Source organism: Tympanuchus pallidicinctus, unplaced genomic scaffold (assembly GCF_026119805.1).
Source record: "Tympanuchus pallidicinctus isolate F22 unplaced genomic scaffold, pur_lepc_1.0 scaffold19, whole genome shotgun sequence".
NCBI classification, from domain to species: Eukaryota; Metazoa; Chordata; class Aves; order Galliformes; family Phasianidae; genus Tympanuchus; species Tympanuchus pallidicinctus.
Genome location: NW_026294710.1, coordinates 8,591,602 through 8,616,632, shown reverse-complemented (window position 1 = coordinate 8,616,632; position 25,031 = coordinate 8,591,602).

Sequence of the window (25,031 nt, the reverse complement as noted above, 5' to 3'; positions counted from 1 at the left end):
AAGAATAATGTAGCGATACTTAAAATAACCAAAAGATTCCAAAGCATTGTCATGAATCTATTACTACTTAATGGCTTCCATATTTTGAGTTATTTTTTCTTTTATGAGCAAAAGAACTTCTCTTGGCCCTGTATGTAAAATCAAGACTTTATATTATTGTATCAAATGTACCAGTGTAATACTATTTGCTAAATCTATGCACTAAGCAAAACAGATTGTTTTCCTTATGTATTATAAGGCAGGACTCAATTCATCTCACTCTTCTGTTTCTTTTGCCTAACTCACTTGAATTTAAAAAAATACATTTATTTTTATCGTTATGTCAAGTAGATTTCACTTGTTACAAATTGAGCCTGAAACCTTCGAAAGCAAGGATGAAGAATTTAAACACTTCTCAGGATTCAGATCACTAAGCTCTCCTGTGTAACCATATCATTTGTGTGGAGTTTTGAATGGTTGATAGACCATGGAATACCTTCAGAACAGTAGGGAAAGGACACAAAAAATAAGTTAGCACCTCTTGAGACAAAATTATTTTCCTCTCCATTCTAAAAATCCACTCAGAATTTCCTTACATTAAAAAGGAACTGTGAAGATAGAAGACTGAAAACAAGTAAAAATGAAAGGTGTTTGTCATCTTTTGTCAGTTAAGCCTACAGCTATTTACTTGACTAAAAGAAACCAAAGATACTATGCTTATCTCCCTATCTTCTCACAAGTGTTCTTCAGGAAGACATCCCAAGTGAAATCATCTACAGCTAACTAGGGATGGAAGGATGATATAAATAGGACATAAGTACTGTGCTTTTGCTATGTAAGAGTCTTCTTTTTCTAACCTGTTCCATTTGGTCTCCAACTAGACTACTGTCTTTCACATTTTTTCACATTTTTTAGCCAACTTACTGTCACCTTGAAAAACAAACAGAAAATAACAAGTAGTCTCAGGTATGGAATAAAGCTGTGGAATAAAGGGAAAAATACAATGTGAGCATGCAGATAAACAATGACTTTAAAATACTCCTACCTTGTATAAATAAATCACAGCGAGAAAGTTTACACTCTCTATTGGCCCTCAACAGCTCTACAGCAGGTGAAACATTTTAAAATTGTCTTTAACATTCTTTGAAATAAAGCCTTCAAAAAAACAGGCCCCTCCACCTCTCAAGCTGAAACTGAATAAATAAAAAGCCATTTAATGGTAGCTCTTAATGCTTTTTGACATAGTAGATAGTGGCTAATTAAGTGTTAAAAGGCTAATGAAAATCAGTGTAAGTATGATGCATGATTTGGAAAATACACTTTTGGCTTTTTATTGTATGACTTTGCGTCATGAAATCTTGATAAGTTCTTATTGGCTAATAAATTAGGATAAAAAAAAGTTTGTCAAGATTGTTTTGGCTTTGAGACTGTCATTTGAATTTGAGTCATCAAAGTACTTAAAGCGCTAACTTTAAGCATGGAGCTGGGAAGATTTTTCAAAGTAAGCCAACTTGACACTGTATTTTGTTAAACTGGAAACAGATTACCAGGTAGAATGATGTGATCTATCACAATTTCTAAGTTAAGGTATAGAGTATGAGGTATTTCCAGCTTCTTTGTATTGGTGGTAAACAACTCTCCAACTCATTCTTCACACCAGAAATATCACCTGACAAAAGTGTCGATAGACAGGAAGGAAAGTAACACTTTGTACTTCAGCCAATGTGTCCCTCCCATCCCTCATTGCTTTCATCTATGACTGCTGATAGAACTACCAGGCTGATCCAACTCTCAGCATTTTCCCTTTGAGTTGTCTGCCTTATAGTCAAAGGTCTAATTTCAGGACATATATGTATGTCCTGAAATGGGAAAAGTATAAATCAGTTGCCTCAAGTACTAACAGTCATGAGCTTGTAGCAGCTCAAAATGGCAAAAGCAGTGAGTTGCAGAAGAAATACTGCATGTCTAAGAGCACAATGTTTCATGCCTCACATGTACAATGAAATCAATTAGAGGTAGCTTTGTGTACATCTCAATACATTTCCAAGCCACAGATTATACATATTCTCATTATATACTATTAAATAGGATTAGGGAACAAACTACTATTTGTAGATGACAAAAAAAGAACTGCAGTAATGGAAATCACATCTTAAAGAATACTAAGCTATTACAGGCTCAATTCAGCATCTTTTCTCTACAAAGAATCTCTGCCAAAGTCAATAGGAGATCTCACCTTTAAAAATATGGAAAGATCATGCCAATTCCTTCCAATAATAGTCATTACTCTTTACCAATATGTAAGGATCAATAAAAAAGCAAACAATATTTGAAAGCTAGTGTCACTTTTACCCCTGGTATAGGAAGTCTGAATGCTGTATATTTTTCCAAGTAATAAAAATCTTTTTTTTTTTTTCTTCTTTTTTTCTTTTTTTTTTCCGCTCTGTGAAATAATTTAATCACTTAGTAAATCATCATATTTGCTTTCTTTATTCCTGTTTCCATCAGGAAATTCTTCAAGACTGCTTACAAGAAAAAGAAGAAGAAGAAGAAGAAGAAGAAGAAAAGAACCCTATTCATATTCTATTATATATTCTTCCACTAATGTGATTTCAAGCACAGCAATTTTGTGTGATTTTGTCAGACAGCAAAACAGAGATGTAGTTATGCCATATCATATCATATCATATCATATCATATCATATCATATCATATCATATCAAGGTACTGAACCCAGAAGGAAGTTGAAGGAAGTATTGCATGTTAGATAAATCTATTTTTCCAGACCTTGAATTTCCGCCATTTTGTCCTGCCTGTAGAGGAGAGTGGTTTCTGTTATCTAATGCTTTCAGATGTCTCAGTTGTATATTTCTCCAGTCTTTACCAAAACCTTTTCAGAATGCCAGTAATACTATGCTTGTACATATGAGATCAGCTTTAGCTCTTTTCTGGGGAAAGCAATACTTCAAATCCTCTCAATCTTCTCACATCATCAAGACCTATCAGAACCAATTAGTTAAAAGCCAGCAGTATACTTGAACAAGACTCTGTAATTGACGGCCAGAGTTCTTGGGCTGTTTTTATGCATGTAGTAATGGGTACACATAGGAGGGGGATGACTTTAGATCTTCTGCTGCCCTGTGCTGTGAAGACGCTGGTGACAGTTGATGTCCCATGCAGAAGAGTTGTCCTCTGGCACTGGAAAACCAGTTCATCCGGTAGAGTTGCTCCTCCCCAGCTGCAGAACTATGCTTTGCTTCTTACTGAACTTGCTTCCAAAGCATTGATAGAAAGATGTTTTTTATAATTACAACTACTATTATTTTATTATTATTTTAGCAAACAGTTTAACTATGGGCATGTCTGTTCCAGTACTTGCTGTTGCAAGAGTAGTTTCAAATTAATGTAGTATTTTCTCTTTTCAAAACAGGAAATGAAATTCTGGAGCTTAGATCTAATCAAGTACTGCACCTTCTATCATATACAACTCTGAAATTTGAAATTATATTTAAACTTCTATTTTGTTAAATATACATGAGCAATTCAAAAACTTCTAAAGGTTTCCTAGAAGAGTCATTTTATTTAATTTTCCAATCCTTTCACATTCCTGTTCACAGAATTGTTAGGTCTAGATCCTAGACTGCCTCAAGTCATTGCCAAAATTTGCAATGAGTACATTTACAGCTGGAGTTTAAAGATATTTTTATATTTGATGAATATTTCATGAAATACACTGTATTTATCAAAAGCTAAGACATTCTAAATTGTTGATACATACTGTTTGTCATCCATTTTTGTTTTTCAACTTCTATGTCCTCCAAAGGTGGCTACATTAACTGTTACTGCAGTTGATCTAAATGTTTTGTAGATTTCTAGCACTATCCAGGTGTCTTGGTTTTCTCTCACGTGGATCCGTTCAGTCATGTTACATTTAACAATATCACTTCAAGTATAATTGGAAACAAAAGCTGTGTAATACTGAAGTCTCACTCAGATCCAACTTTATGTGAAATTCTGGCTAATAAGAGGAGATAGTAATAATGCACTTTTACTGATGTGAAAATAGTATATGTGGGTTCTGTATCATAATGTATGTCAAAATCTAGTAGACATAATTTACATGTAGAAAGCTATCAGAATTATCAAACTATCAGTAATGCTTTGTGAATCCTTTGTGAATCTCAGATTGGATTTAGCTTTTTTCCATAGTGACAGACACAGTAGCCAAACTTTTATGTTGACTTTTCTAGATTTTCAGTGTGAGTGCATAAATGAATATAAACATAATCATTGCATTAAATAGTAACAGATGAAGGCAATGTATGTATGTATGTATTTATTTATTTAATACCAGAGCATTCTCCATCTTTCCATTAAAATCTAAAATGTGCCAAAATTTTTTATACTTAAAAATTGCAGAGCAGAGCCACCTGCTTCTTTTTTTTTCTGTTTTTGTTTAGTTTTGTTTGTTTGTTTGTTTGTTTTTGTAATTTGGTATTAGTTTAGCCCTGAAATCAGTGAGATTGTTGTCTTCTGGTTTTATCCTTACCTACAGGAACTAGCAGAAGCACTTAGATTGGAAACTAGAAAAATGTGTTACATTCTTTGCTTCTTCTTTAAGCTGTCACTTCTAAAACTGTAAACAAACAGTCTAAGGGACAGAAACATCTCAGAGCCTTGCTTTAGTTCTCATCATTTCTCAAATATACGACTGCAGTTCTAGTGCTATGTTTTCAGAAGATCCAGCAATTGTGATTGTCACTTTATGACTTCACTTATGGTACTTTACAGGTTTACAATTTTCAGTACTGTTTTCTGAGAGGTTTTAGTAAATAATTTTGACTTGATATTGCTATAAATATTTTGATATAGTGCTATGTTTAATAATACCTAAAATGCTATTGTTTTACTGCATGTAGAAAGAACAGAGGTTGATGTAAAGAGTACTGCATTACATTAAACAAAATACGAGGAAAAGTAAAACTTCACTATCCTGTGACAGCTTAAGCTTACAAATTTCTATATATGTTTACTGTGAATCAGTTCCTGCTTTCACTCAGTCTTGAGCTGTTACTGTAAGAATAAAAAAGACTTTACATACAAACTATACATATTTTTTCACCAATGCAGATTTTCTGTATTGCATTTTCATGCAGATTTCTATTTTTTGGGGGAGTTTTTCCTTTTTTTGACATTTTCCCATGGCTTATAAAACACATCTTCTCTTTTTGACAGATCCCACAGTGTACATCCAGAGTAAAAAGTGCTCTAGCTCTGAAACTTAAAAAGGAAAAGAAAGTCTGGACTTTGTTATAAGTCATTAACTTGATCCAATTTCTGTTTTTGCAATATATCTGATGAGTTTATAAAGTACTACTAACATTAACACACAATGGTGTTTCCTGTCTACTAAAGTCTGTCTTGGAGTCTTGTTTTTCTACCAGTGCCTGAATACTTTCCACTAAGATTCAGTAGGTGAGTTTTTAAGGGACCCCATGGTTGTCACAATAAGTCTAATCTGAAACTTCAGAAAATGGATATAATATACTGCTACTTCGGTTTTCGCAAACACCTAATCAGGAATTCATAATGATTCCTGCCACAACAGTGTTTTAACCTGAAATACTATTTAGTACTTTATCAGACACAGTATTAATTTGCTATATTCTGTACATATATATATATACTGTATATATACACTGTATATATATTATACAGTGTAAAAGTTGGATATAAAGAGAATTTCCTGCAATTCCAATTCAATACTTCCAATCATGATTTTGGATTAAGCTAGATTTTTGTAATTCATTTATAAGTAAGTCTCAAGATATTAAATATGAAAATGCTCAAGAACATAATCCAAATACATATTAGAATCAATACTTTCACATTTGGATTTGGGAGTCACTCCTGTATCAGCTAGCTTAAGCACTGCAAATTCTGAGAATTTTATTCTGATTGAAATAATATATTAAATCATTTCATTATCCACACAACTAATTATTTCCAAACTTAAACAGACGAAAGCATATACTTAAATATTTTCACAAGTGATTAATTTTTGTTAATTGAATGATTAGTAATTATCATTTGCATGAAAAAGATTTTGATTCTCAGTGGATCTGCTCAGTTTAAGCATATCATGAAGTTCTAGTATTAAAATTAGCTTTTACATTGCCTAGAGCTGAAGGATGATCTGTGCTGGCAAATCCATGGAATGCTGTTGCACTCACTTCTCTCCAGGCTACGAGGTGAGGTATGTGTTATCTTCTGGGAGCTCCTGACCACTGAGTGAGCTGCTGTCGACTGGTATATGTTTCAGGGTACATTTGTGGATAGTTGCATAATTGTTTTGCTTGGATTTTGGGCTGAATGTAATTAATTCATCCCAAAATGAATTTTAATAAATGAGGTCATAGTTTACATCTGACTACATCTGTCATAATTTAGTAAGAAGCTGTTCTATGTCTAGTATGTATAATTAGAGATTTTCCCACTTTTCTGCTGAAAGTCTAAAAAGACAGTAAATGTGTCATCAACTTCAGGTAAAATGGCATTTTCTATTTAAGTTTCAAAAATTTAATAGAATTATGAAAATAGAGTTCAGTGTTTACATAGGAATGGTTCCTGAAAATGCCGGGTACACTCAAAACATGAGCAAAGTGAAACATTGATCACTTGTACAGTTTGATAGTGAAGATCAAAAGTCAACACATTATCACAGGCATATAGCAGAAGAAAAAAAAGAAAAAAGAAGAAAATTAATACATTCATTACTTTTTCGTATTTTCAATTTGAGAAACATTTTCTCCTCTCAACAATTTTCATGGATGACAGCCAATGCAATACACAACTGGTTTGTTATGGTAGAGACACTCCTGATTCTCTCTTCAAAATTTCTGTATTCAAGTATGCAGCATAAGAGCTTTTACATCCTTTTAGGACAGTTTTGCAGTATAAAATTAAAGTCTTCTGGTAGAAGACATGTTATAATTTTGTAGAGAGGACTTCCAAGGGATTCCTCTAACTATATTATGTGGGTGGAGAGGGAGGGTGAGGATATTAAAATGGAGCATATGATTCCGAATGTGGGTGTCTGCTAGAAACATACTGTGCTAGTGAGTCATTATTTCAAGCTGTAAAGGTTTAAAAATATTCTTAAATGTTCTAGTTCAACGAATGTGAAACTTCTGTAGCTTCATGTTCTAAGGTTCAGTTGAACATGAATTCTCAATATATAATTCCACACATGTGGCTATGAAATACATATCATTCCACAGCAGTCTTAAATGGCTTATCCAGTAGATCATAGAATCATTGAATGGCCTGGGTTGAAAAGTACAGTAAAGATCTAGAACTAGATCTTTACAGGGTCACTAACCACCAGGCGAGGCTGCCCAGAGCCACATCCAGCCTGGCCTTGAATGCATCCAGGGATGAAGCATCCACAACATGTTCCATTACATCACCAACCTCTGTTTGAAAAGCACAGATAATATCTAACCTAAACAGCCCACCTCAGTTTAAAGCCATTCCCCTTTGTCCTATCCTCATCCACTCTGGTAAACTGCCATTCCCCCTCTAGTTTATATTCTCCCTTCAAGTATTGGAAGGCCAGAATGTGGTCTTCCTGGAGTCTTCTCTTCTCCAAATGATGGAGATGACCAATAGAATCCCCATTTCCTGGTAATTTCGACATACAAATGCTAGAACTCTGGCAGATTATCATATTTGTCACCCATCCAGCTTGAAATTCACTAGCTTTTACACATGCCCACTCAGAACAGTAAGCACAATAGATCACAAAATAGATCATTGCCGACAGGATTTATTAGGAAGATAATATACACTGTTATGATCAGGTGCAGAGCTCAGTCATTTATTTTCAGTTCTCTAACTTTATTTTTCCCCTTTTCCCTCAGTGATTCTCAAAACACCTCAGTGCATTCTTTTCCATAATTTTGGTCCTTCTCCAAAATATTCCACAGTTTCTCACACAGTTGCATAATTCCAGTCAAGCATCTCACATTAAATTTTACACAATCTCAAAATATACTTCACACAACATTCTGTAACAAGCCCTCTAACCACATTCAATCTGCAATGTGCACTGCAAAAGAGTGTTCTTGTCTGTGGATGAACTCCCTACCAAGAGTAAGAGTCACAATTTTCCATGGACAATCCCAGGATGAGGGGGATTAGGGCTCCCTGTTCACACGAAGTTACTGGGGTTTATGAGTTGTCATGCTTCTTTTTCATGTTACTGGGTATTTTCATTTATAGTGATAAGACTTTAATCATAAAATCTAATATGTATTTTACAAGTATTTTTTTCCTCTGGTGTTGCACTTAGTTGAATTTATAAAGTAATAATTGCCCTTCATGGTCAACAGCAGAATGTAAACACACATTTTGTCACAGGTAGTTTGATGGCTTGCCTTGTCAGGGTGTGTGATCTGTAATTACAGCCTTCATATCAAACAGTACATTATTCTAATCTAATGTATTCTTTTTATTTCTATTCTCTATTATCAGTAGAGCTTCTATACTGTTTACTTCATCTTACATACAGATATGCTGCAATATCCTTATTTTAAAGAGAAAAAAAATTTGGATTTGATAAACATAGTATAATGGTGACTTCTCTGTTCTATAGGATCTTCTCTCTAATATCAGCTTTATCCTTTGATAAAACCTAATGGTACAATGAAAGAATCTTTTATTTTTTGTTTGAATAATGAAAGTTTTGCCAACATATTAATCATCTATCACTAAATGATCTTTTAAACTAATTATACTGACAATGTTAAATGTCATAAAAATGATTGAGCCCAAGAAAACTATTTGAAAATCTGTTAAAATGACAGAAAAGTGAAAAACAGATTTGGTATACCCTTGACAGACTGCTACTCAGAAGATATGCTTCAACATTTAAGAGTACTTTAAATTTCAATATATGCTGAATGCTTTGTGTCCTGTTGATTTTCTGCTGTGTCACTGTTACACAAGGAAAATAGTCCTCACAACGGACTTATGTGGGATAATTGCTACAGGTGACTTGGAAATTAAGGTACAGCATTGTTCACAGGGGTGCAAGAGCAGAGTGTAGCTCATATGCAAGGCACCCGTTCCACAGAAGTTCCCTAGGCAACCTTAGTTGTTGGCAACATCGGAGGAGTTTGATGTGATAACTCTAAGAGAAATAGCACAGGGAGTGAAGACTAGTAGCCGCACTGTGACAGATGAGAACTTGATGTTACTATGGAACTGATAAGCTATATATTTGCTATCCTGGGTCAACAGTCTGCCATCTCTTGACAAAGTATGGTCCTTTGGGTGTACTTTGCTCATTATACGTTCATTATACACTCATAACACTGAAATACACCTCAGTCCCAAAAGCTACCTGCCTCCAAGGTGCAACCATCCCTCACTAAGTCTGTGCTCTGAATTTTTCTTATATCTTCAAAAGCAAGGTGAGATAATTTTACATCAATCATAAATAAAGGTATGTATGACTACTATCACTAAAGCTCTGCTTGAAAAATAGAAAATACTATTAAAATGGCTTAAGAGAGGAATGATGTAAGGGAGGATACCACCTCTGACTTCTGGGAACAGTTAACTGGCTAGCTTCTCTTCTACCCTAGGAATGTCTATTGGGTAAGACTTGCACACCTGAGTCCTTTCCCAGGAAACTCAAAAACTTCAATACAGTTGTTTATAACTTAATGCATTTGTGGTCAGCTATATTATTCAAATTTTTAGTTAAACTCACGTGCTTTACAGACCGTGTATTTATCATCAGCAATCCAAAAGAAACTCCAATCTATTCTTTTAATACAAACACTATTCATCAGTCTAGTCATGAGAGTTCTTAATCTGGGCACAGAGTAAACCCTTTAAGAGTGTTCATAACAGCCTATTTGGGCTCTGCTAGATGAACTCGGCAGTGTGCTATTTGTGAATCCGTAACTGTGGTATTTTTTTAATAAACTGCACTCTTTACTAACCTAGCCATAATAGTTCTTAGTCTGGGTGTTGCCTGAGCTGTTAATAGTGGTAATGGGAGTCCATTTGTATGCCAGTAGATGACTTGGGCAGTGCACTGTATACTGAACACCACTGGACTTTCAGCACTGGATTGAGCATCATTTAGCATCTAAGCTCAGCTCCTCACCTCCTCTGCTATCCGAGGAATAACTGGAACACAAGGGGGGTTTATCTTCTGCCAAATTATGTTGCCCTTACTTACTGATCACCATGTCCTCATTTTGCTATAACAGCTACTATTTCAAAGCACACTCCACAGCAACAAATTAACTTCTCACTGCGAAATCACTCCATCATATAACATAGTGCAGTTTTGTAAAATCTTATGGATGTTACAACTATAAAAAGGAGGTTGGATATTATTTCATGTTAGAATGAAGGATAAAATTTAACACACAGAGAGAAAGTTGATAACTTATAATTTCTTTTTCTCTCTCTCTTTTTCGTAAGAAAATCACATTTTCTTATGCTTTCATGAAAGCATAATAGTCTTATCTCAGTTAAGTTCACTGTCATGTAATGCAAATGCAAAGTAAGGCCATCAATCTGTACAGTGCAATTCATTAACATTTTCTCATTAGCTACCTTTTTGCATTCCAGTGGGATTTGTATTTAAGTCCCCAATACACAAATATTAAGCAGTATAGTTTTTAACACATAACTGATATGAACTTCAGCACTAAAATTTTCATACAGTAAATATATTACATACAGTAACATATACATGTATAGAAGCAGTGCATCAGTATCACTGTATGATGTTTTAAATATTTTATAAAGAATTTGTGCTTTGGAAAGCTATTTTTTCTTAATTCAAGTTATGTATGACAGTACATCTTATGTGTATTTCAGCTCAAATGCATATGCTTTTAGTGCACTTAGTGCAAAAACATGAATTACAAACCAAGCAGTACTTCGTAAGTCTGTGAAAAAAAAGAAGCTGCTGAAGCTAGATACTTTCTAGGGAGTATGTAGGAACTTCATTACATCAATTCTCTTCTGACCTTAGGAAAAAAAAATTGGAAAGAATTGGAACTGAATAAGACAGTGCAATTTGTTATTGTTGTTTATAACTGCATCTTTCATTTCTGGCAAAGGGCAAGCCAAATAACAAAATTTGGAAAATGTTGTTAAACTTAGAATTATCTTATTCAAGGGGCTTCTACATCAATGTAATGGCTGCAGTGTGTCCTAATAAATACCTGCAACTGAGGCAGAGGAAAAGTTCAGTAAGTATAAGCTGCTGATCTAAAACATGAATAAATTCTTACTCGTAAATAATTCTTGAGAAAAGTGGATAATTGTGAGTAGGGAAAGACTATCAATGCGGTCAAAGGAAAAGAGGAATCAACAACTTTTTTATGAAGTCATAAAATAAAGGGATTACTGAAGTAGAGAAATGCATGAATAAGAAAAATAGTAAAACAACTCTTAATGGAAAAAATCCAGAAAGTTACAAATGATTTTGAAGAGCAAGTGAACATAGATTATTAAAAAGAAAAGGCATTAAATGATGAAATTAAACTGCACATAGAAAGAACTAGTTACCAGATAAGAAAGAAATAACTTTGGAAGGAAGCCTGATTAAGTATACAACAGCATATAGACAGATTGACAATGAACCAAGATTTTTTTTTCTGTTTAAAATATTCCTAAAATTTGAGAAAAAGAGTGGTACAGAGACATTCGAGACATTCATCACCTGCAGATAGCTCTGAACATTGTTACTACCATGGATGCGATGCTTGGAAATTTGGAAAAAAAATGTGGAAATTACTTTCACTTTTTTTTTTTTTTTTTTTTTTTTTTTTTGGTTGGCTTAGTTTAGGTTTTTGTTTGTTTGCTTTTTAACTAAAAGTATTTTCCATGTTATTTTTGCTTATTTTCCTTAACATCTCCCCTGGACAGTTAGCAAGAAAAGCATTCATAATTACCTTCATTGGCCAAACTGTTGAAAGAGAGGCTTACAAAGACTTAGTTAGGAGGAGAGATGCGTAGAAACAGAATAAATTAAAAATACTGTTAGTTGAAGAGTTCTAGCAAAAGTTGTGAAAATTTAATCAGCAGCCAAACTTATGCAAGAGTTAGAAGAAGAAAGGAGTTGGGATCTGCACTACAGTGAGCTTTGTTAGGAAGTTTTCTTTCCTATTGAGCTTCAGGAACAGAGTTTTAAAGAGGAAAAGTTTGTAATGTTCCTGTATGTGTTCTTCCATCCTTTCCTGCTAATGATACATTTAAAAGATACATATAATAATAAACCTTGGTAGTTCAGGAAATATTAATGCTCAGTTTACTTGTGTAAAGTTAATATCTTGCACATATATATTATATATCCCTTGGTACATAGTAGTTTTATATTTAAAGATCACGTCATATTTAAAATGCAAAAAAGGATCATTCTTATTTCATAATTTTTGAAAATTCATGATTTACAGGTTTTTTTGGATGTGTAGTGTCAACATTTCAAGAAGCAGAATGATTACAACAACACCTCCATTATGTGACAATTTTCTCAGTTGTTAACAAGTTTGTACTAGGTTTATTCTGGCATTTACCACCATAGGTAACCACCTATTAACTGTACTAAGTGTATGCAGTCACAGGTTGTTATGCTTAGCATGGATAAGATTCAAGAGCACTCATATATTTTGCCACTAAGTAACACAGCAGAAGATAGCAAATCTCAGATACAGAGCTGAAACCGTGCTCCTCAATATTAGTTCAACCCTCTTGGCTCATCAAGGTTCAAGTGGCAACTTTCATGTCCTGCTCATTCCATTTTACCTTCTCTCAGTTTTTCATCTTACCAGAGGCCACCTTGCCTTCTTCTGTTTCGTTTAGATTTCCACTGCACATTTGGCAATGCTGGAGATATGTGTCCCCTGTTTATAGGCCACGTGTTCAACTTCAAGCTTGAGTAATTTTGAAAAGGAAATTTCATTTTTCCTCTAGTTTTAGTCTGAAATATGCTAATTCATTTTGGAAGGAATGGTGCATTCTGTCTGCATAGGGGCCAGACACACGCTGCTCATTCAGTTGGCAATTTCTTAAACTTCAACAAGGTTTAACTGATCAGTATTTAACATTTTTATAACATAGTGTCCTGGTTTCATCTGAGATAAAGTTGATTTCTCCTTCATAGTGTCTGATGGCTGTGTTTTCTGGGAGAAAAGCAATGCTGAAAACACACTGATGATTTAGTTGCTGAGCAGTAGCTGCACAGAGACAAAGATGTTTCAACTTCTTGTACTGTCCTGCCAGCAAGTGAGGCTGAGGGAGAACAAGGAGAGAGCTGGGAGAGAACAGAATCAGGACAACTGACCTAATCTGGCCAAAGGGTTGGACATTCTATACCATATGATATCTTGTAAGGATGGGAGATTTCTGGGCAGACAGACACTGCTCAGAGACTGGCTGGGAATCAGTTGGCAAGTGTTGATAAATTGCATTTTACATTGCTTATTTTGAAAATATTTATTATTATCATTACTGTTATTATTTTCCTTTTCTTCTCCTTGTCTGTCTAAGTAAATAGACTTTTGTCTCAATCCGTGACTTCCACTTCATTTTTATTTTTTTTTTTCCAATTCTTTCCTTCATTTCACTAATAGGGGATGGTGAGGGAGCAACTACATGGTACTTTACTGCCTGCTGGGTGAACCCACAACACATCTATAATTGTATGAATATTCACTGACAAAAAAGCTATATGCATGTGCTATATATGGCGCAACTGAAACCTTCAGAGAAAATGTGCAACCTATGGCAAATAGGTTTTTAGGGTGGAAATTCACCCTAAAATATTAGTTCTGTCAAAATTGTAAACAATTGAATTTAACTCTAATGGTGGAAATCACTGACTGTTCTTAACAGTTAGTAATACACAATCCCCATGTGTGAAAGTATATTATATTTAAGTTTTGGAAGTATACTTCTTGAAGTAGATGTAAAGAAAATCTGTTCTCAGATTATTCTACTTATGCTTTCCTGGTGGAGAAATTGGCTTCTAGCATGCATTTTGCCCTTTCACCTGTCTTCCTAAAACATCCTAATCTTGCAGCCAGAACTCTCTGGCCACACACACATTGAGATTTATTGCTGTGAGAATTTGATGCCAAGGCCAGGAAAGTATTTTTCCACCAAGAATAGCACATGGTATGTGGCAAGCTTCCTGTCTGGTCTCATTGATTTTACACTTTTTTTGAACTGATGGAAGAGTCTACCACAGAAAGTGTCTGCTTGTGAGCTGTCTTCTGTCTAGGTGCCAATTTCCTTTCACTGACTTAAATCTGAAAAGCTTTTCAATTCTGAATGGTTTATTAGCAACCAAGTCTTACAAAAATAGCATAAATGGTTATTTTATGCACAAAAAAAAGTGTGCTAGTGTTTCCAGAAGTTCTCCAGATAAATTTAATAATTCAATACATGAAGTGTGAAACTTGTTTTTGCAATTTGCAAAAATTATTTTGCTTTAAATAGAATTCGGAGAATAAATGAAGTCCTTTCAAAAAATGGCTACAGCTTTGTGTACACCTAGCACATAACAGAACATCATTATGCACAGAGAATTGTCTGAAAAATCAACCTAGTTCCTAGTTTCCATTTCTATATTTTATTTTTTCATTAAGGAGACCCTGTAGAATTTAGAGCTTTAAACAAAAATTCAAAATGTTGAATGGTCAAACCATGAGAGTCAAGTACTGCAAATAGTGTACCCCATGTTCAGTGTGTGATTTATTACATGATGATATCTGTAATATTTGAAAACTGAAACATTTTTAGCTGGCAACAGTCCTGAATTTTTATCTGAATGAGTAAACCAAGACAAGTAGACACATTAATTGAACTTCCCTCATTAACATAGGATAAACAGTTTCAGCAAATAAGTCACTTAATACAAGACACCCTCAGGCCTTATGAATACACAGTCATCTAAGATGAAGAGGAAAGGTGAGAGAAGGACTATTATCTCATTTCAAGAGGTAGGGAATTACGGGCTTAGGCACATGCAAAAGTTCCCATGGAGATATCAAATTACAGAATAGCAATCAACATGTTGTAACTTTCCATTTGTGTTCTCTTGGTTTGTGGCAAATGTGAAGTAGTTCAAATAATCCTTATCTTCTTCCATCACATATTTGTTGAGTACCAAAGAAATGTAAATTACCTCACACTTGTCACAGGATAAGAGATTGAGGATAAACATTGCTGCACATCAGTTGTATCGGGTAACTCATCACAGCACCATGACTTTCCTTTGGAGGCTAGCAAGTTCTCCATTACTACTCATTATTAAACAAGCAGCATTAACATGGCACTATTCCAAACAATAATGTTTTATTGGAAGAGATTATGATTCCACTTAATAAAGTATCTTGAGGACAAGAGAAAAATTCTAGCAATGCCTCTGCAGTAGCTGCTGAATTTTAGTATGGTACTGCTATATATTTTATACTTGTTGGAAAAAAATGCCTTTTGTTGCTGTTATTTTTTTCCCCATAAATTAAGGGATTGAAATGCTGTTAAGAGAAATTAGGATTGCTACTGCTGGATCAGACCACCAGAGTAATCAATTACAATTTTGGGGCTCAGGATCAAGAGGTCATCAGCTGTCAATTTCTGTATCTTTTTGCAAGCAACATATACTTAGCATCTGTGTTTCAGAAAAAAAAAAAAAAAAAAAAAAAAAAAGTATTTTTTGTTTGCTTGTTTTGGTTTTAAATAAACATAATGAAATCACTTCGGTGAAAATAATAAGTTCATAATTCTTTCTTTCATAACAAATGGCTCAGTGCCACTTTTTAAAAATCTTGTGGAATCATTATTCTGGTTGCTTAAAAACAATAGGATTGTTAAAGTTCATTATGTCCATGACTTTTGGACCAATTTTGAGATCACTTTCTGCTGAAGAAAGCACTGGAAGTATATGTAGCAGCAATGAAAATTTTACGTGAAGAATGAAGAGGAAACAACACAGATGACTGAATACAGGTTTATTGTATTTTCTGTTGAAAAAAAAAACCAAAACAGTTTAAAGAAAGATTTGATCCCATGTAAGAAAGAATATGGTCTTCTTTTGAACAGATACAAAGATTTATTTTAGTGCTTGCTTATTGTTTTTCAGAAGTTTCATGACCCATCTAAAGCCAGCCCTCTCCCAACATTTCTATTTTCTAAAACACTGTCTTACACATTTTAGTCTTTTGGACAGGTGAGATTTTCTTTATATTTATTTCTGGTTGTATATTTTCCTGTGTCATGAAGATCAGATGAGATAGAATCACCCGGTAAAGAGAGAAAGTATCAGAGACTTCAGACAGAGACAGAAGTCCTCTAACTGAGGGGTTGGGGAAATGGAGCTCAGAGAATATAAAGTTGCTGTAAAAAACAGCAGCCAGGATTTAAATGAAACAACATGAGAAACTCCCTGGGGACTAGAAGGGTGTACAAAGTTTACTGAATTTTAAAGATCACTGAGTAAATTAAGTGTTGTATGGAAGTAAATTTCCACCTGCGAGAAAACTTGGGGAACAGTGAAGCTGGTGCACAAATACACATTTCTTCATTTCTTGGATAAAAAGAATTCTAAAACATTCCTTTGTACAAAGAGAACTAATACATTTTAGTTTTCTTCTCATAAAAATATAGCATTTATTGATTTTAAAAGCCTTGTGATCTTCTTCAGGGAGCTCATTAAATGAGAAAGGTCTACTTCAAAGTATCAGTTAACTTGGGCTCCTATCAATATTTTTCAAAGCAATTTTTCTCATCTGAAGTCTGTGCACTGCCACATTTCTCTACCTCTTTTTTTCCTGCATGCATACATATGTATCTCCTACAAATGCAAATAAATGTTTGTGTGCATGACATATACACATATAGACGCATATATATATGTATATAAACATATATGAAGTTACTTGCATTCTTAAGAACCTCAATTTCCTCTTTCAATAGAAAGTTATTTAGGAAACTTCATTTAATTATACTATTTACAAGAAGAAGAACGCTTTTCACATGTAAATGTGTAACACACTGATTGAGTTGGCCAAGCTGTTTAATCGATCCCAGTTGCCATGAAAAGAATTCCCCTCTCAACAATTCACTCCTGCTTTTGGAGGTACCTTCTGAAGTTAAATTGCACACGTGGTGTGGACCTGCATTTCAGCAAATGAGCACTGTTAAATAGTCATTAGGGTTAGATTTCTGTAAACAGGAGATCAGGAGCAATCTACTAGTCCCAGTGGATTCGTTCAGTTTGGATTCATAGTTTGTCTAGGTTGTGATAACAGTCTAATTAGTGTTTTGGAGGTACAGTTTTCCACTTGGCAGATAGACTACAATAGCTCTTTCAGAAATTCTACTCATTATATCTTGTTAATATCAGGCAGGACAGTATAAATATAATTTTATAAGAGGTTTATAAGATTTCCTACTGGGAAGGGGTCCTTTTTCAAATGACCCTTAATCTGTTTCTCTGTGTCAGTTGTATATTTCCAGAATACAGTCTTCAACATCAAGTATAGCCAGAACAGTACCTTAAAATGTCAATGCACTTATTATTTCTTCAAGCTAAAACCATTTTGGGAAAAAAAATAATTCCAATATTAGCATTTCATCAAACAATTTTATTAAAAGAATAACAATTTTAGCATATGTTTTCAATCAAATTACAAAAAATTTTATATGGCTTTATAGTAATTCATTTTCACTTATGTCTCATGGTGAAAGTCTTTAAGAATATCTCAAGGCTGGACAGGAATTTTGCTTTTACATCAAAACAAAAGGTTTGTTCTATTCTTCAAAGCTTTTTTTTTTCTTTTTCTTTTTCTTTCTTTTTTTTTTTTTTTACTTTAAACTGGAAATTGTGAAATTACCAAAGCTTTACATTCTTTGATCTGTTTTTACAGAAGTGACTTTTGACTTCTGAATTGTCCTAGAATTAAAATGCCTTCATTTTGGTCAGCTTTTATGACATTACAGCATGTCTAATACAAACTTGAAAATGGATTTGAATTTTTAAGACATATCTATCTTGTACAGTAAAAAAGAAACTGGAAAAAATCAATTCTATTTCTCATGGAGTTCAAGTATTAATAGTTTTCCATAAGCACAGGTGTCTCATTCTACAAAACTGTTTGGCTCATCCTAAGTTGCAGCCAGAGGCTGACATTTAGTGTAGAGACTTGACTAAATAGAAATCCTATAACCAGGTCTGGAGTACAACCTGCTAGATCTGTGATTAACTGTACAAAGAATATTTTCATATAAAGTATGATAACAGTTCATTTATCATAACATTCTGCACGTATTTTGCTACTGTTGATGACAGAAACAGAACAACATTAATTACACTGTTTACGCTGTGTATTTGATGGAGTGTGTGTGAATGAGAAGAAAATACTGGTTCTTTGTGTTTCCTACTTCACTAACAGGAAAGAGTTTAGTCTATATTCAGTGAGAATTGTGCTAGTGTCCGACTTTTCCATGCAGTGGACAATCCTGCAGAAATCATTTGATATTTGTTTTTACAAACAAGCATTGTTGCAATTCCACTGTAAGAGATTATATACATCTTGCTTGCAGTTCGCATTTTTAGTGTCAGCAAAACAATACATTTCTTTGTATGAAAACAGGCAAATATGCTTTCATTTACATCCACATGAGCCCATGACTCATGATGTATTTTAGGAATAGGCCAGTTATCAGTCTTTGATCACTGCCAGCTGAGTAATGGTTCCTAAAGCCAAAACAGAAAGAAAAAGTAAGTGTATTTCATTATCTGCTAAAACTAAGTACAGTGTGCTTAGGAAAGAAGAACAAACATATAGAGTCAACTTTTCATTACACACAACTAGCTTAATATGGAATAAACTCTTTGAATATTTTCACACTAAAATACATGTAGGCATATGCATTTCTCAGTTGTTCCGAATTTGAAAGAAAAGTGAAGTGAGTGGGCAGTTTGTTTTATCTGCACACAGGTGGAGTAAACCAACGGTCTCAACGGCCTTATATCTTCAGTATCTTTTATCCCCAATTTTATTTCAGCTTCCTATTTGTTTAATTTGGTATCCTTTTACTTTACTGTTGCATAGTTGGGAATCAGTCTGAGTAAGTTTAAATACACTTACTTTAGTATTTTCTAAAGATATTGTTTAGTTTGGAAAATATATACTGCATATTTCTATCTACTGCTATTGAAATTATAACAAAATAATATTTATAAAAAAATTCATTCACCTAGCTTGAATATTAATGTAACTTAGATATTTTTTATAACCTGTGAAATGATCATCTGGACTGTGTGATATATATGCATAGGTATAATATACATGAGACTGATTACTTAGTACTTTTTTTGGCTATTGAATGAGAAAATTGGTGTAATATATTTAAGAATATATAGGGAAATTTTCTTTTTTCTCGTTTAATGAAAAGGTAAAATAAATTTTCCCTTGTTTTACCAGCAGCCTGCAATGCCTGATGATTCTGTGAAAACTGAGCTTAGAATGTCACCTTCTTTTTAATAACAAAGCCAAGAATCAAATTATGCTTGGCAAAACATAAAAATAGAAATCTCTGCAGACAAGATACCAGCACTCAGTCTTGTTAGTAATTCATTTATTGTAAAAGGAATTGTGAAGAACAAGTCAATGTGAATTGCATAGGTTATATTTACTTTCCTCAAGAAAGTCAGATGGAACTGAATTTCCAATACCCTTTTTGTGAATAAATCTCAAACTTTCCAGGCTTGTCTAAAAAAGGAAGTTAGCATACAGTAAGGTGGAATGCAGTTTTACAGAACACTAGTTACATATCAACTCAAAATGCTAATGGCCCAGACCTGCAATAAGGTAGCATGCCAGAAATTTGTATATCCACACACAAAACTTTTTCTGTGAAGACAACAGCTCAGGCATATTTGATTCAACAAGTCCCCATTACTTTTTTTCATTTTTTTTTCATTATTTTATGGCAACATGTCTATGCCTGTGTGGTACAAACTCAACTTGTTGGAGAATACACGAAGGAAGGCTTAATAAACCAGACATAATCTTAACTTTACATCATGAAGATTAGATATTGGGAACAACTCCCACTCCCTGTACATAAACATACCTCAATATCTGGCTTTAAAATGATATACAGAGGCTGGAGGTGCAAAGAATGCCACTCTCGAGCAATTTACAAATGCAATTTGCACACATTCATAGATATTATAAACCTGAATCTCTACATCAGTAATAACAATTATTTGATCCTCAAAGAAAACATTATCAAAATAGCAGGTGTTGAGCTGCATAGAGTTATTGTACAGGTACCAAGCAAGAAAATCAGAATATAAATGTTACTAAAAATCTGCTACATGTTCTTTTAATTTGAAGGCTATATTAATCCAAAAGTCCCAAAAAAGCCTCAAAACCCAAGAGATTGATTTCAATACGCAATTTATGGTGACAGCCTAGCCTTTTATGTATTGAGTTGCATAAGAAGATCTCAAAGGCCTTTTAAAATTTGGTTAGTGTCATTATATTGTTTTACTGTCAGGGATACTTTGCCTCTGTATTGCCTTGGTGACAGGCTAGCAAATCATAGTACATCTCAGAAAATGAATTTTTTGTGTTTGAAATTTGCCTATTAGGTCCAATCAAGGACTAGTTAATAAAATCAGCTATAACATAAGAGGAGTACCTTCGACAGGAGACTTTATTTTTCCAAAGTATTCAACTGCCACTTCTAATTCCTTCATCCTGAAGTCAAGAGAAACATTATTTTCTAATTTTTATGGGTGAAAGAAAAGGGGTCAAAGAAATAGAGATTTCTCTCCAAGCTAGATCACAGTTTTCTGGGAAAGACAAGATTATCCTTGAAAATTCCTTTTTCCCAGACTGTTTGGGCCAGTTCCTCAATGTCCTGCCTTCAAATAGTACAAATATAAGTACTTATCAAGCTGTCTAGCATGTATTTTCTATTATTAGAGTTATTAGAGGTGCTAACATCATGACATTCCTATTTTTCTTCCCCTTTTTTCTTTTAGTATTAGACTGTAATTCTTTACAATAATGCTTCAGGACAGAAGGAGGCCATGCAGTCCACTGCAGTCATTCCCAGTAAGACATTGCTACTTTTTCATTGCTTCAGAGTGCTTGTCCAACACTTTCTGAATTATCACAGCTGTGGTTTCTTGTGTCGTCTCAGATGATCCATTCTCCATGTTAATTACTCCTTTCCATCTTGCTGATTGTCCTAGTGTCTAATCTCCTCTCATTTGACCTTGTCATCATTACACTTTGCAAAGCTCCATGAAACTTTGTCGTATTTCTTAATCTTCTTCATTCTCTTGAGCATTTATAATACACAGAGAAGCATGAAGCCTGTATTTTAAAGCCTGATTCTATGCAGATGAAATTTAAACGATAAGATTTATATGATGTGATATATGTTAAAAATAAGTGGTTCCATAAGTCTCCACATCCTGTGCTCTAGTACTCATTTACCAGTAGGTAAGTCTGAGTAGATATTATTCATTTCATTGAAAATGGAACATCCTGTAAAATATAACATCCTGTTACTAGATGAGATAACAGCTGTAGATTGGGAATTGCATTTTTCTTTAACAATTTTTTACTGGCTAATGTTTTGAGTTAGGTTTGACTTATCTGGAAGCTTCAGTGAGAGTTTGTATTCCTGCTCTTTTCTGAGAAATCATTTTGCAGTATGACTTAGTAGAGCACTTGGTGCACCCTCACAGGCTTTAAAAACTGTTTATTTTCTGCACTGTTCTAATTCCTGATTTTCTATGTTGAGATTGTTACTTCCATAGCATATCTCTCAGCTTTTGCACAGTATATGTTTTCCTATCCACTTTTAAGCAGCTGAAATATCAAAGCTAAATAAAGTAGAAATAAAAGTTATTTGTGATGTAAATAGATATGACCAGGTGATTTAACATTGCCTTTTCATTTTTCCTTGCTATATGGGACTATGAAAACTGACTCTGGCAGAAAATTTAGTGTTCACAACTAACAAGTCAACGTTGAATTTAAACTTGATAAATTATGTGTGTGCAACTGAGTGCCTGTGAGACAGATTAAATGATTTAGCTTAATGGCAGCACAGTCTGTGATATGGAGAACTTTAAGACTCAGATTTGTAACCCCTCAAATGTAAAGTAACATATGCTTCACCAGTGGATTAATAAACTAAACTCTGATTCAGTAAACATTCTCTATAAAGCACAGCCAATATTCATATAGACATTTTCTGTTGTAAATATTATTTGGACGATAAACTGAAACCACTGGTGAAAAATTAAAATGAGACCTGCATAGTTCTAAACTACTCATAAAATATAACATCCTGTTACTGGATGGTTTACAGACAAATTATTGGACACAATAGAGGGGAAATTCTTCTGCTTATGTTATACAGGAGGTCAGGTTTGATGATCGAATGGTCCCTTCTGGCCTTAAAAGCTATGAATCTACTTTTTTTCTGCAGAGTACATATAAAAGGTCAAATTTCCAAAGCCAGAATATTTCACTGAAGGACCAGAAGCTCTCTAAGATGCCTTTAAAATAATGGAGAGGGTAAAAAAAGGCATAAAATACTGACAAGGGAAGGAATACAATATAAACTGAACTAAGGGATTTCTGTCTTTTACACTCTACAAATGGGAATAAAATGGTAAATACGTGAGTATGCTGTGTGCTTACAGAAGCATTTATGTGGCAGTGTTTAGAAACAACACACAGCTCAGTCTACTCTGGTTTGCAATGGATATTTATGCACACCTTTTACCTTACAGGAAAATGAAATTCTTTTCTCCAAGGAAAAATATTTCCTCCAAGGAAAAAATACCTCTGAATTTACAGCTTCATGTCTTTATCATGCTGAGTGGCCAAGGAATGGACACAGTACTCCAGATGGGGTCTTAAGTGTACCTCCCTTGCCCTGCTAACCACCTGTCCTTTCATGCAGCCTGGGATATAAAGGTCAGTCTTCTGGGCTGCAAGCATACACTTTTTGCTGATGGTCAGCTTTTCATCCTCCAGGATCCCCAACTCCTTCTCTGCAGGGCTTTTCTCAAGTACACATTTAGTCTCATGAGGCAGTTTCTGATCAGCTCTGCTCTTACAGTGGGAGGACTGCCTCCCAAAGAACTCTCCCAGCCAACAGTCCAAAGTCTGCCCTCTGGAATTCCAAGATAGCCATTTTGTAGCATGGTTGCTACAGCCCAGACTGCTTCCTGTCTTAACCTCTTTAATGATCTCTTCTGCTTTCGTGAGAGCCAGGTCCAGTAGTGTTGCACCTCTGTTCGGTTTGTACAGTACCTGGACCAGAAAGTTATTCTCAAGCAAGAAGGACTCTTCCACAGACTCCTTCTGGTCAGGCAGCCTGTAGTGGACTCCAACCTCCAGGTATTGTTCATTGGTCTTGTCCCTAATTTTAATCCACAAGCTACCAACCTGACCATGGCTGTTTCTCAGAGGCAGCTCTTAACAATCTATACACTTAACAACGTTCCCAGATTCTCACTTAAGGTCCCTCTTTAAACTGGGGCACATACTTGTGAGGCACTGTTACGTATTTAAAATCTCATTTCTAACTATGGGTTATTTATACATACATATGCTAAGAATTATATACTACTAATTTAACTCAAAAGAATTCTTCAGTGGCACAGCAAAAATATATATATATATATATATCCACTCAATAGCAAATTACAAGGCTCTATTCTACTAGTAATCAGTACATAATTGAGGTTCCTCAACATATTTGCACTACACATAGATGTCTTCTCAAATACAAATAGTAATGAACATTCCTTCTCTTCCATCTTGAATAGATCATCTTCTTTTCAACATTCACTCCCTTATGATGAAGCTTTTCTAACTATATACATGCTAAAGATTCATTCCCTCCATACACATTATCTTTATTTTGTGCCTCTATCAACTTATTTAAAGATATATATTTTTTAATAATTCTAGCAGGGTTTAATTTTTAATTCATACGGCTATTTTCTGACAAGCTATCTGTTCTTGCAGATAAGGTAAATATTTAGATATTTAGAAGAAAAAATGCTGAGATGTAGAGTGCAGTGAGAGATGTTTCATTTAAATGATATTTTTTCATATATCAATTCTTACCCAAAGACCCAAGCACACTTACATTTTACAGCTTTACTGCATTCATAAGTGAAATTCAGTTGCAGATGGAGAAAGAATAGTGAACAAACATCAAGATGACACAGAAGATAGGAAAGTACTAAGGCATCCTTGTAACAGTGGAATAGAGACATAGGAGCAATTTGTTAAGTGAAGTTTAGTCAAGATACAAGAATTATGATTCTGTGTCACTTAAATCTAGCTTTATTATGCTTACATCTTATCCATTTGATAATATCTCTTAGAGTTTCTGTAAGATGACATTGTAAATTTAGTGTAGAATACTTTTTGTTCCTATTGATTATAATTAACAATAGTTAATTACTGCAGATAAATTCCTGATCCCATTACAGTCATTACCATGACATGAGTGGGCTGGAGTCTACTTGCACTGCAATAATTTATGATGTTTTTGTAGGAATAATAGTTTCATTTCTAAATCTAGAAATCAGGAATTTTTTTACGTGTCAGAACTGCCTGTAATTGGAAGGCAGTTAGACACAATACTGTAGATCGTTTTTTATTTTTGCCAAGGTACCTGAGCTAAATCTAATTAGGCTCATATTATGCAAAATTTTTAAAATGAGATGAAGAATGGAACCCTTATACTGCTTAAATAGAATTCTTATTTTAGGAATAGCTATGATAACATCATAAAATTTCTTGTTGAGTCCCTCTGTGTAAAAACACAAAGCAGGTTTTATACAACTTTCCTTCCCTTTCCCCCCACTCTCCCCACCTCTCCTACTTAGGAGAGGGAAATTCTTGACATAAAGCCCTCACTGACAATCACCATCTGTCTTTGTGTTCACTAGTAGGTGC